The following is a 15,543-nucleotide window of genomic DNA, read 5'->3' on the forward strand; positions in this document are numbered from 1 at the left end:
AAGTGGTGATGCCGGAAGGCCAAGAGACAGCACTCAAGGTATTCAGGAAACTTCGCACCTCATCAGTGTGGAGTAGGATTCTGGCTGGGTGGGAGTAATGCCTAGTAGACCAACATCACGAAACAATCACTGACCTCAGAGAGACCAGTCAAAGAAAATACTGCGGCAGCCGGCAAATGCGCTCAGACACAATTAAATCCTAGGTGCAATGCTCCCTGGGAAATACGACTATTCAAATAAAGTCCGTGGACACTCATTTAAGAGTCTCAAACACGGGACTAGCCAGATCTTCTGGCTGGGTCCTTCCCTGGAGGAAGATCTGGCTAGTCCCGTGATTGAGACTCTTAAATGAGGCTCCACGGACTTTATTTGCTTATTCGTATTTCCCAGGGAGCATTGCACCTAGGATTTCACTGTTTGAGTGCCTTTGCCGGCTGCCGCAGTGTTTTCTTTGACTGGTCTCCCTGAGGTCAGTGATTGCTTCATGATGTTGGTCTACTAGGCATTGCTCCCACCTAGCCAGAATCCTACTCCACACTGATGAGGGGCAACACCCTGAAACAGCTGTCTGTGGATGGATACCTGGCCTTGGTATTTCACTTGTCGTATCTGTAAACTCGTAAAGAGCTGGATATTGACTTAAAGGGCCACTTAATATGGTGGTAATGGTGGTTTCCGAAAGGAGCTACCCCTTGGCTGGGTCCTTCCCTGGAATGAGGCTCCACGGACTTTATTTGCATTTACAAGAACTAAAAATATGCCGGAAATTACAATCAAAATGTCAGACAAGGGTGGGGGGATGGTTATTATGGATTCCGTAGACTTCAAAGCAAACGTTGAATTATTGTCTGACAGCTCTACTTATCAAACACTTGCAATGAATCCTACATCCAAATTCAAAATATAAGTAGATAAAAAAATAAAGGATCTTTTAACTAAAAAGCAGGCTGAATTTTTAGATGTAGAACCCAATATTCTCCCAATTTTGCATGGATTACTTAAAATGCACAAACAAAATGGTATTCCTGCCATGAGTCCAGTTGCCATGAGTCCAGTTGTCTCGGGAATAGGATGAGCCAACGAACATCTCTGTGCATGGCTAGATTCACTGTTGCAACCATTGATCCAGAGGATACTGGGGTATATTAAAGATTCACGAGATATACTGAGAGTTTGGTCACAAAAAACTTGGTCATCTGAATTTACCTGGATGTGTTGTAATGTCAGCAGTATAACTTATTCTCTGGCCATGTGGGCTCTCAATTTTCAGCTGCTCAGATACAGTAATTATTCTTAGAATTTGGCTAATTTTATTCTGCAAGTTTCACATTTTTTGTTAACACATTTAATTTGATCATGAAATTTTTCTCTGGTGAACATGCGTGGCAATGAGTGCCAAGTTTTCACCATCTTCGACCAACATGGTCATGGCATTTTGGAATTTCATCATCTTTTTTATTTGTTTAACGATTTTGTATTACATAGTAACATAATTAGCAAGGCCGAAAAAAGACATTTGTCCATCCAGTTCAGTCTATATTCTGTCAGAATAAATCCCCAGATCTACGCCCTTATAAAGAACCTAATAACTGTAAAGGGCCTGTCACACTAAGCGAAATCGCTAGCAATATCGCTATAACTTGTGACGTTATAGTGATATTGCTAGCGATATCGCTGTGTATGATACCTACAACCCGCTCCCCCGCTGGTTATCCCTGATCACGCGAGAACGTCCTGGACTGTTTCTCGTCGTCAGCTTCCTGCGGTGCTTCCTGTGGAGAGACGAGCGACGAGCGTGGACGCGGGCAGGAGGATGTCAGGATCGCCTAGTGTGACAGGTAAGTAGTGACCCCCGTCCCCTGCGATGTCTCTGGTGAGATCTGCCTGTGTGGCAACTTACTAGCGTCCACTTAGCGATGTACCAGCGATCCTGACCGTGTCATATCGCTGGTCGGGATCGCTGGTACATCGTTAAGTGTGACAGTACCTTAAGATGCAATATTGTTATGCTCCAGGAAGACATCCAGGCCTCTCTTGTTAATTATCTGGTATGGAAGATACATCGATGATATGCTTTTCATTTGGAAGAGTGATGTATCTGTCATACCAGACTTTGAGTCATCTTAATTCCAATGATTACAACTTAAAAATTTTATTCTGCTCATATTTCCTTTTTATATCTGTGTTACAGGGTGTGCACGGCCAGATAATTTCCACAAGAACCCACTGTAAACCATTTATGGGCAATACAATACTCCATGCTACTAATAGCCACCCTAAGCATACCATTACATCAATCCCTGTAGGGAAATTAACAAGGATTAAAAGAAATTGCAGTAAAAGGAGGAATTTACATGCAGAATTGAATCAATCCTCAAAAAAACTTGAAGGAAAATACCCCGATCGGATACTTAATAGAGTATTACATATTATGTCTCACAAGGATCACAATGATCTTATTTTTCCCAAATATGATAAACACGTCATCGTTTTAGGAAAAAGACTTTTGTTTCCAAACAGTCCACAATTTCGTATAATCAGACAGATCATTATCAAATTTTTACCTAAATTATATGAGGACCAGATCCTAGCAATAGTTTGTCAGTCTTTGCTGAAATATAGTTGCAAGAAGAGCACCAACACTTGGGAACATAATATCTGGCTTGAGATTGTTGTAAAGCATTGTTGGAGATGAAGGATTAAAGGCTTTGATAAAGATCTCTGTTGAGATCGAAACGCGTCGCTTTTTCTCTTCTTAAGGCCCCGTCTCACATGGCGAGATCGCTAATGTGTCACCGATTGTGATGCAACAGCGATCTCACCTGCGATCTCGCTACATGTAACACGCAGCAGCGACCGGCCCCCCTGCTGGATATCGCTGATAGTGCAGGAATGTCCTGGGCCATTTTTTCCTCGTTGGCGTTCCGCTGGCCAGCGCGCATCGCTGTTTGATCACTGGATCGTTGCTGCGTCGCTGAAGAGAGCTGCCTGTTTGGCAGCTTACTGTGATCATTTAGCGACGCACCAGCGATCCCAACTAGGTCGTATCATTGTCGGGATCGCAGGTGTGTCGCTAAGTGAAACGGGACCCTTAGAGTGAGGTTCAGGGGCATGTACACCTTTTAATATGGACTAAATACATTTTAGATTTTGTTCAAGGACCTGGAACATCCATAGTTTTTCAAACTTCCGAGAGCCATGACTTTTTTTTTCTGTCAACATACTCATATGAGGTTTTTTTTTTTTCCGGGAAGAATTAAAGTTTTTGACGTCTTTCATTTTGCCATATTTTGTACTGAAAAAAAATTCACATGGGGTGAAATGGTGAAAATCCACAAATCTCTCATTGTTTTTTTTTTTGCTTTTACGGTATTCATTTTGCTGTAAAAATGATGTCTGTATACATACCTTGGCCGAGAGTATGTATGAATAACTCATACATACCCTATGGTCCTGGGTCTGAAACCGGTGAGTCCCTGCAGCGCAGTGCGTCCGTGCACTGGGGAGATTCATAACTCTGCAGCTGCACAAAGTGACTGCAGACTTATCAGTTTTAGTTTCAACGGTTTTATTGAAAGCATGAATATCTCTTAACATGAAAAACATTGATATCAAAGAATGAGGGTCCCCTCGCAGGGGGACATATATGAGAGAATAAGTGGAAAAATATACAATATCTTCATTATCATAGTCTTGGCTTTATAAAACTATAAAATAACAGTCTTAACACAACTAAGTTAGGGTTAATGGGGAAGGGGGGAAAGAGGGAGGATGGACAATGAGTGCTGTTATTAAGAAATGAGTCGATGCGAAATAGTGGAACATTTGTTTCAAGTCCTACGTTCAACAGTGTTAATAACTATATTTATATATTACATAGATAAAGATATCATTCTAGGAAGATCATCATTATTTTGCACTTGGATCCAAGGTTCCCAGATACCTCTGAAAACAAGAGTCAGATCTAATGGCTTCTATTTTTTCGTACAGCATCATTAGGTCAACTCGTTTTTTAGTTACCCGATATTTACCTTGGATACCAGCTCCCAGCGTCTGGGAGCTCGCTGATTGTTGGTCTCTCGCTGCCACACGCAGTGATGTGTGCTGCTCAGCGGGAGACCAACGATCAAAAAATGGCCCAGGACATTCCTGCACGATCAGCGATCGACAGCGGTCACTGATGCGTGTCACACACAGTGAGATCTCTGGTGAGATCGCTGTTGCGTCACAAAATCGGTGACGCATCAGCGATCTCGCTTAGTGTAAAGCACCCCTAACACTGTCGCTGTTAGTAGTAGTGTTGATTAATTTTTTGACGTCTTTCCAGAGAGACTTCACTATCGGGCATGTCCACCATATGAGGTGTGTGTCATCAGCACAACCCCTGAAACAATTGCCAGGTACCGTATGGTAAACGCTGTGTAGGAAACTGGGAACATAATGTATTCTGTGAAACAATTTAAGGGACGTTTCAGTGAGTGAAACTTGATTACTACCTTTTCCTATATTTTCATAGCATTTGTACCACCTTTGAGGTGTAAGGGAGATTTGTAAATCTTCCTCCCATTGTTCCATAACCTTCATTTTCAAGCACTCCCTAGGTTGTAGAAATATAGAGTAAAGATGGGATGTAAGACTATTTCCCAATGGGTCATATAGACATTTTAGTTCATAAGATAGAGGTTTAGAGTCCGCTGAGTTTGCAGTTAATTTTTGTAAAAAATGGAAAATTTGTTCTAACCTAAAAATTTCAGACCTTGGTAGTTGAAGTTTTGTGACGAAGTCTTGTTTTGGTATTAGTTTAAAGTGAGTAGATAAATTTTGCAGCCTAGTTAATTTATTTTGTTTCCACCATGTGTGATTCCTTGACGCTACCCCTGGCGGAAACGTGGGATTGTTGAACAATTTTAAAAGTGGAGATGGTTGGGACTGCAATGCGAATTGAAATCTATTGGTTCTCCATATACGTAGTGAATGAGAGGTGTATGGCGAGTGTCTATCCATATCTTTTGGTAAAGGTCCCGTGGCCCAAATCAGACTTTCCAAGGTGTAAGGCGCTATGTGAGAGGTTTCTATTTGTGGCCAGATAGGTGCCTGCTGTTCAGCGTTCACCGCCGCCAATTGAGCAATCTGGGCCGCCTTATAGTAGAGAGCAAAATTCGGTAGTGAGAGTCCTCCTTGTCTTTTGTGTCTAGACGAGGTATACTGATAGATACGGGGTTTTTTATTGTTCCAAATAAAGCCCAGAATGTGTGAGTTGATCATTTTAAATGTCATTTGAGGTATCGGAATAGGCAGGGATCGGAATAAATATAGAAATTGAGGCAATGTGACCATTTTTACCGAGTGGATCCTTCCCAAAAAAGAAAGGGATGGGGTAGACCATTTTGAAAGAGTTTGCGGTAATTTATTAAGGAGAAGGGTATAGTTATATTTAAATAGAGTGGATTTGGACTTTGTAAGTTTAACTCCTAAATAAGTGATATGTTGCTTTGCGTGTCGGAAATGAAAATTACTTCGTATGGAGGCTTGGACCGTAGGTGAGATATTCCATATTAACCTTAAGTCCAGAGACCTCCTCAAAATGATTGTGTTTTTATAAGATTAGGTAGCTATACGTGGGGATTCTTTAAAGTTAATAGGAGGTCGTCAGCAAAAAGACTGACCTTCTATTCATGTTTACCCACATTTTGGCCCACTATGTCAGGGTGTAGGCGGATCTTTTGAGCCAGTGGTTCCATCACCATAGTGAATAGGACAGGGGACAGAGGGCGCCCCTGCCTGGTTCCCCTGCTAATAATTATTGGTTCGGTGGTGGTCGAAGGTAACTTCAAGTAAGCCACCGGGTTATTATCGAGGAGCTTAAGTGAGTCAATTAATTTTTGCGAAATCCCCATTTTACACAGTATATGGAACATATATGGCCAGATGACAGTGTCAAAAGCCTTTTCTATATCTAAAGCCAACAGGACCAAGGGAGATTTTTTGTTTATTGGTGGTATGAATAAGATGTAGATTCCTGCGAATATTATCCGGGGCCTGTCTTGTTGGGATAAATCCGACCTGATCTTTGTGAATGAGGCTGGGTAAACATTTATTGATCCTATTGGCTATTATGGATGAGAATATCTTAAGATCTAGATTTAATAGAGAAATAGGTCTGCAGTTGTTGGTAAGTAAAGGGTCCCTCTGTTGCTTTGGAATAACTGTAATATGTGCAGTGTAGAATTCTGGTGGCATTGGCTGACCTGGTAACATGCTATTACAGTATGCTTGGATATGTTTAGTCAGTATTGTCCAAAAATTTTTATAATATAGTGCCGTTAACCCATCAGGACCTGGGGCCTTCCCAATTTTTAGATGTTTGATGGTAGAGGCAATTTCCTCTACCAATTTCATCTTCAACTTGCTCAACTGTTCACAATAACAGTCATTTTGCCCAAACTTTTGAATGCCTCTGTGTATTAATTGGTTTGACCTTTCTGGATGTGGAGATACCAAACATTTATTTAATTTCCTTATTTTTGTATCAAGAAAAGGAATGACATTGAAATTTTTATGATTTTTTTTTTTAATTTTTTAAATATTTTTTATAAATCTGTCCCTCTGCTATGAAGACTGACTACAGATACTGCACACAAGGAAAATATTTTGTCAGCTCACCAAACCGTAGCAAATGCGAAGTCTGGAGGAATGCAATCAATCCTGGGCGGTGCAGGGAACATGGATTCCGGAAAATCTTGTAGGCACAATACTCAGGAGGTGTTCCAGCAACTTCGACCAAAGGATGGTTAAAATCAAAAGACTTTATTCCAAAAAAAATGATTAAAAACAGAATAGATGCATAAAAAACATATGGTTCACCATTGCGACAGAATGTTCTCTGGTCAGATGAGACAAAAGTAGAGCTTTTTGGGCAAAGCTATCAACATAGAGTTTACAGGAGAAAAAAGAGGCATTCAAAGAAAAGAACACGGTCCCTACAGTCAAACATGGCGGGGGTTCCCTGATGTTTTGGGGTTGCTTTGCTGCCTCTGGCACTGGACTGCTTGACCGTGTGCATGGCATTATGAAGTCAGAAGACTACCAACAAATTTTGCAGCATAATGTAGGGCCCAGTGTGAGAAAGCTGGGTCTCCCTCAGAGGTCATGGGTCTTCCAGCAGGAATATGACCCAAAACACACTTCAAAAAGCACTAGAAAATGGTTTGAGAGAAAGCACTGGAGACTTCTAAGGTGGGCAGCAATGAGTCCAGACCAGAATCCCATAGAACACCTGTGGAGAGATCTAAAAATGGCAGTTTGGAGAAGGCACCCTTCAAATATCAGGGACCTGGAGCAGTTTGCCAAAGAAGAATGGTCTAAAATTCCAGCAGAGCATTGTAAGAAACTCATTGATGGTTACCGGAAGCGGTTGGTCTCAGTTATTTTGGCTAAAGGTTGTGCAACCAAGTATTAGGCTGAGGGTGCCAATACTTTTGTCTGGCCCATTTTTGGAGTTTTGTGTGAAATGATCAATGTTTTGCTTTTTGCTTCATTCTCTTTTGTGTTTTTTCATTTAAGACAAATTAAATGAAGATAATAATACCAAAGAATTTGTGTTTGCAATCATTTTCAGGAAGAAACTGAGTATTATCTGACAGAATTGCCGGGGTGTCAATACTTTTGGCCACAACTGTATAATATGGCTGAAGGTGAAGTGTCCTTTAAAGATTCAGAATTTTTTTCTATAAAAAATGCGGATAGACTTAATAAGGCCGCTGCTGTTTTTTCTAGAACAAATAGAGTGGATTTGAAAGATCATGACAATATTGAAAAATCTATATCAGAATTGGAAAAACAAATGATTATTAGATTAAAAACGTGGTGGGATCTGACCACTTTGCAAAACTATATAGGTCATGAAATGATCCCTAGAGGTTTAAGATTGAATAAACGTTCCACAGTTCAATTTGATGTCTCATTTCCTGACAAGTGGAATAACATTTTGTCAGATTGTTCCATAAAATTAATGTCCCTTATTATCCAGTATGAGGAAGAAAAAGTTTCCATTTTGGATAAAAAAATCAAAGATATTGAAACTGAATTAATACAATTTGAGAAAACGGATTATTTTATTAAATCTAAAAAGAAGATCTTTGATAATCTGAATATGCTGGAAGGGGACATTGTAAAAAGGAAGCAAGAAAAATTTAAAAGAGACATTAGAGATTATGATGAAAATGTGGTCTACAGTTGGAAAACATTCAATAGAAATAATACCCTGAACAGTAGTTTTCGAAAGCGGTATAAATCGCAAAGACATGTTAGTTTTTCGTCTACTGATAATACAGATGGGTGTACTGATCAGTCTGATGTAGACATAGAAGAACAGGCAGCAGCTACTAGTTCTATCCTGACAAAAAACTTGGATTCACAGAAAGGATTGTCATCAAGAAAAAATGGAGGCGGGCAGGGCGAAAATATCGTAAGACGAAATTACTACACCAGGCACTACCAAAAGAGGAACAAAGAGTTCTAAACCTGTCAGCCACCATTTTATCAGATGCACAGGTGGAAGTTCTGGAGAAAGGACTGGGTTTTGTCCCAAATAAACAGTTTAATCTTTTTGACACAATTCTGGACATGAATAAATTTATCAGAGGTTTAACAATAAAGAAACATTTTTTTGATGAACAAAACTCTATTCATACTGTCCAAGATGAGATTCCACCTGTGAATGAATATTCAGAAAAATCTTTTTCAGACCAGATTATTTTAAAAAATTTGTATGAAATGTCAGAAGAAGAAAAAATTTTTTTGGACATAAATGACCGTCTGTTTGGAAACAGGGTTCCCAATCCTACTTATTACCCAGTGCAGTCACGTAGCACAGTGATGGAGGAATTTCAAATAGTGGTGGAAAGTGAACTTACCAAACTGGCATCGGAAATCAAAAATCAGAATAAGAAAAAAAAACTTAACAAAAAAAACAAAAAAATGCATTGGAGGAATTGAAGAAAAATTCTAACATTGTTATAAAAAGTTCAGATAAAGGTGGAGCTACTACTATACTGGATACTGGTCTTTATGAACAAGAAGTGCTTAAGTTGCTTCAAGACAGTGTTGTGTACAAGCCGTTAATGAAAGATCCTACAGAGGAGATAAGAGTTCTTTTAATGAAAATTTTGGAAGAAGGACATTTGATGGGTTTTTTTACTAGTCAGCAATTGGAATTTATGAATCCACCTTTCCCCAAAATTCCTCTTTTTCATGCCTTGCCCAAGGTTCATAAGGGGGTATTTCCCCCACCTATGTGGCCCATTGTATCTGGAATAGGGTCATTATTGGAGAATTGGGGGGAATGGTTGGATGCATGACTTCAACCACTAGTATTGAGATCACCTAGCTATATCAAGGACAGCAAACATGTGTTACGTGTAATGAAGAACATTAAGTGGAATAGTAATTATACATGGGTTACTGCAGATATTGCTGCCCTGTATTCATCTATACCTCACCATCTAGCTATTCGTGCACTTCAGGATCAGTTGCTTAAATATACTAAATACAGTGTGGAATTGCAGCAATTTATTTTATCTGTAACTGAATTTTTGTTAAAAAACAACTATTTTATGTTCAAAAGGAAAAGCAATTTGTTCCTTCAATTACAAGGATGTGCGATGGGGGCGAAATTTTCCCCATCGCTTGCAAATATATTTGTTACTTGGTGGGAGGAAGAAAAAATGTATGGTCAGGAAAATATTTTTATGGATCATATAGAATTTTTTGGAAGATTTATTGATGATCTGATAATAATATGGAAGGGTGATCCAGATAATATAAGAGAATTCATAAAATTCCTTAATATTAATAATCATAATTTAAAATTTGCTTTTCTTGACATGATGTTGATTGGAAATGAAGCAGATTTTAGGGTTGAAGTATGTTTATATAGAAAACCACAATCAGGTAATTCCTTGTTGCATGCTAGCAGCAACCATCCCAAACACGTCATTAATAATCTCCCAGTAGGTGAATTTGTGCGTGCCAAGAGGTGCTGCACAACTGATTCATTTTACAGACAGGAATGTGAAGTCATTGACGAACGATTAAAGACTAGAGGTTATCGCAAGCATCAAATTAATAGGGGTAAAATTGTAGCAGAAAGAAAAACAAGAGATGATTATTTGGAAATAAAATCAAAATTTAGTAATTTTCAGGAGAAACCAGTTTTTATTGCTAAATATAGTGATCAATTTAATCAAATAACGGAAATTATTAAATTAAATCTACCTATTTTACGGGTGGATCCAACTTTGAGAACTATATTGGATAAAGGCTGCAATTTTATTCCTAAAAAAGGAACTACAATTGCGAATATTTTGTCCCCCAGTGATCACACTTTGCGTTTTTCATCAGAAAATAATTCAAGTTGGTTATCTGTCTCTGGTAGCTATCGTTGTGGAATAAGATCATGCGGTTTATGTAAATACATGTATAATACGTCTACATTTAAATCCACAGTTACAAAAAATGAATATGTCATAAATATGTTTGCTAACTGTAGTTCCACATATGTTATTTATCTAATAACATGTGAAACATGCTGTATTCAATATGTGGGTAACACCACACGTCCTCTTCGCAAAAGGATTTCTGAACATCTTTATGATTCATGTAATAAAACTACAAGGAGTCCCTCGGGAGCCTCCCAGCATTTTATTTCTGTACATGGAGGAGATATCAGTACTTGCAGGGTTAATATAATAGAAACTGTCCCAAACCCCAAGAGGGGAGGTGATAGAAAAAAGGAATTGCAGCGTAAAGAAGCAACGTGGATTTTTAAGTTAAAAACACGATATCCTGCAGGCATGAATTTAAAATCTGATCTTTTATATATATATATGATTAAGATGATGTGGTGATTTCCTCCATGTTCAGATTCAATGCTTTATGGTATGGTGGAGAAAATCCTCCCTTCCTGCTATTGTGGACCTCCGCCCATTTTATTTCCCTCCCACCTTACTTCAGCCAGCAAGTGTATATAGGTATATGTTTATTTGTAAGATGTTAAGCTATGAGTAAGGACCCTCCAGTCCGAAACGCGTAAGCGTCTGTCACATTGGTGAACCATATGTTTTTTATGCATCTATTCTGTTTTTAATCATTTTTTTTTGAGATACTGCACACAGTATGACATAGGGATTCCTGGTATAACACGTCTTTGATTCCTCGTAAACTATTGTGAGGTTTATTAACCTTTTAAACACCATAGACTTATGTATTGTGGAGGAAGGAGTGAAGTTGTGTTACCTGTTTTCTATAGGAAAAAATTTCGGATGATGCCAAGAATGTATGTAAGAAGCCCAGAGTAAAGATTGATCATTTTTAGTCGATGCACATTCCAGGAAGAAAACCATTTACAGCAACGAGCAGACCGCTTTCCTTCAGAAGCAGTTAGACTATGATCCTTATCCAGATTTCACATTTCTCAGATCACAGGAATCCCGGATACCGGAAATGATAGACAATATAGTAATAATGTTACTCGCAATGTTAGGACATTGTTTGTTATGCATTTCTATTTATGTTTTTATTATTATTATTGTTGTTGTTGTTATCCTTATTATTACATTGACTTTTTATAATCATTTCATATATTCATTATTTAATATCTTTATGACATCCACGACTCCTTACCTTTTCCAGATTTATTTCATGGCAATGAACATGATAAACAGCAGAGACAATATATCTTGACACTTTTCCCACTTACCTTTTTCATTCTTCTACAAGTTTGGGTCCAGAACTGAAGAGCGAGACAATTTTTAAGAAAGTCATAGGGGGGAACCGGAAAGGAGAGTCAGCTCAGCCAAGCTGCAGCATGGATCCTGCTGGTTGCTTCGCACGGACAAACCTGGGAACGGCTGAGGCAAGAAAAAGGAACAAAAGTCCAGCGAGGAAATCCTAGTTTATTGTAGAAAAATGAATTGAAAGTGCATGGCAGTTCTAATGTGACTGAGACCTACGCGTTTCAGATTATTGGAGCCTTACTCAGGTCTAAGGAGCTGAAACGCGTAGGTCTCAGTCACATTGGAACTGCCATGCACTTTCAATTCATTTTTCTACATTAAACTGGGATTTTATCGTATACACCTGCTGCCTCACTGGACTTTTGTTCCTTTATTTCTTAAGAAACAGTCACAACCTCCAAGAAGAAGAAATCTACAACATAAATTCCTCCTGTAGTCAATGAGAAACTTCTATCCATCCCCATTAAAGGACACGGGGTCGTGCTGAGATATTTCATCGACGGGGACCGTTTCTTTATGACGTATCTATTACACTTCTGAAATGATCAGTATGTAAGGGGTTACTTTTGTCAGAAGGTCACTGGACGCAACACGCACATAGGACAAGGCGGAAGTAACCGGCTTAACTATTCTCCAGGTGCCAATACAGGAAGGGGGTGATTAGAGCAAAGAGTAATTTGTGAGTAACGGGGTATTTACAGACGACAATATTCAATATATGATAATAGCAAGGTTGCCATCAATGCTCTATAACTCTTGCAGTGTGAATTTGCTACGTTATATCTGCAGTATCTAGTTTCTTATGAGAACAATGTTCACGGTAACAAGGGTGTCGCTATAGCAATCCCCTTTATCTTCCAGGCCCTAGCAGGGGGCTCTGGTTCTTTCCGCTAGGCCACAAGTCCTTTTCAATCAATGCTCTCCGGGCCTCCTGCTCTCTGGTACGTCCTTACCCCATGTGTTGCACCACTCCAGACTGTTCCCTGTACCGTACGTCAGTTGAAGAATTAACGGTCCGATTCACTCGCCACTCCTTGTCACTGCTGCAGACATTCACATCCAGATTAGAGTCCTCACCAGATCTTTTGGGGATTGATTTGTGAAGGGCCTGTGTAGGGTCTGGATGGATGAGGGCTAGGACTTGGGTCTTGCCTGGTGTAGTCTGGTCTCTGGACCTTGACTGGCACAGGGCTGGGCCTCAGGTCTTGATGGCATGGTCTGGTCCACGGATCCTGCATGGCACAGTCTGTCTCGCTTATGGGAGCAGAGCAACCCATGGGTCTGGTATCTTATGTGCGGTCTGGCATCTTGGCCTCGAAGTCCCCCCAAACACATATCCAGCTGCTTTCTCTCGTTGGTGCCAAGTCTCCTCCCGCCTTGACACTCCAGCTTTTTATATCAAGGAACTGCATGATGAATGTCACCTAACCTAAAGCTCCATCTAAAAACACTTCTCGATACACTTATTGGTTCCACAGGACAGTAGGTGGCAGTCTCCGGTCGTAAATACTGCACAGCTCTATAGAATCTCATCTTCCACGGCACACCCTCTTACACTTTATGCATAGATAAGTTTTACTTATTTAAAATTCAGTAACATTTTATCCTTTTTTTTGATCACTGATTTGCTGATTCTTTTGATGTCCCACAATTTACTCAGGACTTCAATCCCCATGACAAAGCAAAAGAGGAAACTTGCAAAGAGAAACTGAAGCATCGAAGCCTCCAACAAACAATGTAAGTTTAAAATCATTAACAAAATACAAAAATTAGAGAAACCATGGGAGCAGGTTTAGGCCACGCAGACGGCTCACGGTCCCGGTAGCACTAGATATACGAGGTCTGCGGTTGTAGTGTAGTAAAATGGCTCCTGGGACACTTTGGAGAAATGGCTTCACCCCCTAATCCATATAACCTCAAATTGTTAGTGTATCGGGGAATGAAAACTAGAGGGGTTTGAATACTGTATATTATGCCTCTTCACTAATAAAAAATATATATATCAGATAAAAAACTTTTGGCTTGTTATCTGATATATATATTTTTTATTAGCAATTATATTTAAACCAGGATTAGGGGACATGTGCCAGCCAATATCCCAGTAACAGTTCCAAGGTTGGATGCACTCATGGTCGGATTCATTAATAAGTAAGTTTAGCAGAATCTCTTTTAACCCTTAAGGGGTTTGCCCCCCCTTTTTGTAAGATAAGCATACTCTACTTGTTCATTCATTCATTCACTTCTTTGGCAGCTACTTACATTTTTCCAGACAAAGCGATCAGCCTTAAGGACATTACGTTTTTCCTATACACTAACAAGTGAGTAGCTTATTTTCTAAAACAAAACAAGTAGGCTTTATTTATTTATTCATTTATTTATTCATTTATTTATTTATTCATTTATTCATCCCATTTTTTTCGCGCCAGCCATCCATATTTCCAAGACCAGGCAACCAGCCGCCAGGACATCTTGTTTTTTCTATACATTATCAAGTGAGTAGTCCAATATTAACCCTTGTCTTTCCCAGTATAGCGCGGTGTAACATCTATTTTAGGAATGTTAAAAATAATTTAAAAAATAAAAAATAGGGATATACTTACCCTCTGTCGGCACCCGGAGTTCTCCCGGCCCTCATCGACAATGCCAGCAACATCCGTTCCCAGGGATGCATTGCACAAATGAACTCTGATGACGTAGCAGTCATGTGAGACAGACCTCAGGGTTCTGCACCGGGTCCTCGCTCCTCTGCGCGAGCGCTCGGCGCTCTCACTGGCTCAGTGGCCTGTACACGAAAGCCCTGCCGCTGTTCTGCCCCGCGCTGTCTCATACTGTGGAGCGTGCTGCACGCCTGCTCTGCCCTCACTGCCGGCGGGAAACTCACTGTTTCTTCGCGTGCTTTCTCCTCACTGCCTAGCTTAATCACGCCCTCTCTTCCCGGGTCATAGGGCCTGTCCTGTCCCCTATTCTTTCCCCCAGGCAACATAGAACGCAGCCTCAGCACTTCTGGACCCAGCATGATGCAGGCACCTGCAACCTGGTCTTCCTCCTTAGGGTATGTCGCCATGTTGCGGATTGGCAGCCCTTTGAACGCAGTGGATACCCACTCCTACCAAAGTGCTGCCCCCTTTTGTACGCGCCGTGATTCCGCATGTGTTCATTGAACACATGCGGAATCACCGCATCCTATACATAGACTGTGCTATTTATCTTGAGGAGACTGTGCTTCTCCATAAGATAAATAGACATGCTGTGGTCTATAAAGACGCACCCCATGTGCGTATACGCAGGTCTGCCACCTGCATCTTTGTACGCATAGTGGTTATGGGATTTCATAAAATCCCCTCCACTATGCTGTAACATCTGGACGCTGCAGCTGTACGTAGCATCCAATCCACAGGCAATACGTCACGTGGAAACATACCATTACAGTCCAGTTACAGGTGCAACATCAACCTCATGTCACCACTGTCTAAGGCCATCATGGAGGAGGGCTGTAAGAAAGAGAAGAATAGGATTTAGGTCTGTAAATAAAATATAACTTTTATTTCAATATATAAAATACATAATTAAGTAAAAGACTCACATACACCCAAATTCTGGGAATATGGCATATTGGATCACTGCTGAATATCAGTTAGTGTGTGTATATATATATATATATATATATATATATATATATATTGTACTACTGGAGTCCTGGATCCACTTCCAAAATGTAATAATTTATAACTCTAAATAGATCACTAGC

At 39.9% G+C, this 15,543-nt stretch overlaps 1 long non-coding RNA gene across 1 annotated transcript; it reads left to right on the forward strand.

The window, feature by feature from the left end:
* Window positions 1-13,419: 13,419 nt before the first annotated feature.
* LOC141054314 (uncharacterized) lies at window positions 13,420-14,378 on the forward strand. The gene is made up of 3 exons (XR_012221407.1): window positions 13,420-13,532; window positions 14,047-14,113; window positions 14,222-14,378. It is a non-coding gene; the product is annotated as an uncharacterized lncRNA (long non-coding RNA).
* The last annotated feature ends 1,165 nt before the right edge of the window (window positions 14,379-15,543 follow it).

Source organism: Dendrobates tinctorius, unplaced genomic scaffold (assembly GCF_039654945.1).
Source record: "Dendrobates tinctorius isolate UK_male_01 unplaced genomic scaffold, ASM3965494v1 ptg000178l, whole genome shotgun sequence".
Taxonomy (NCBI): Eukaryota; Metazoa; Chordata; class Amphibia; order Anura; family Dendrobatidae; genus Dendrobates; species Dendrobates tinctorius.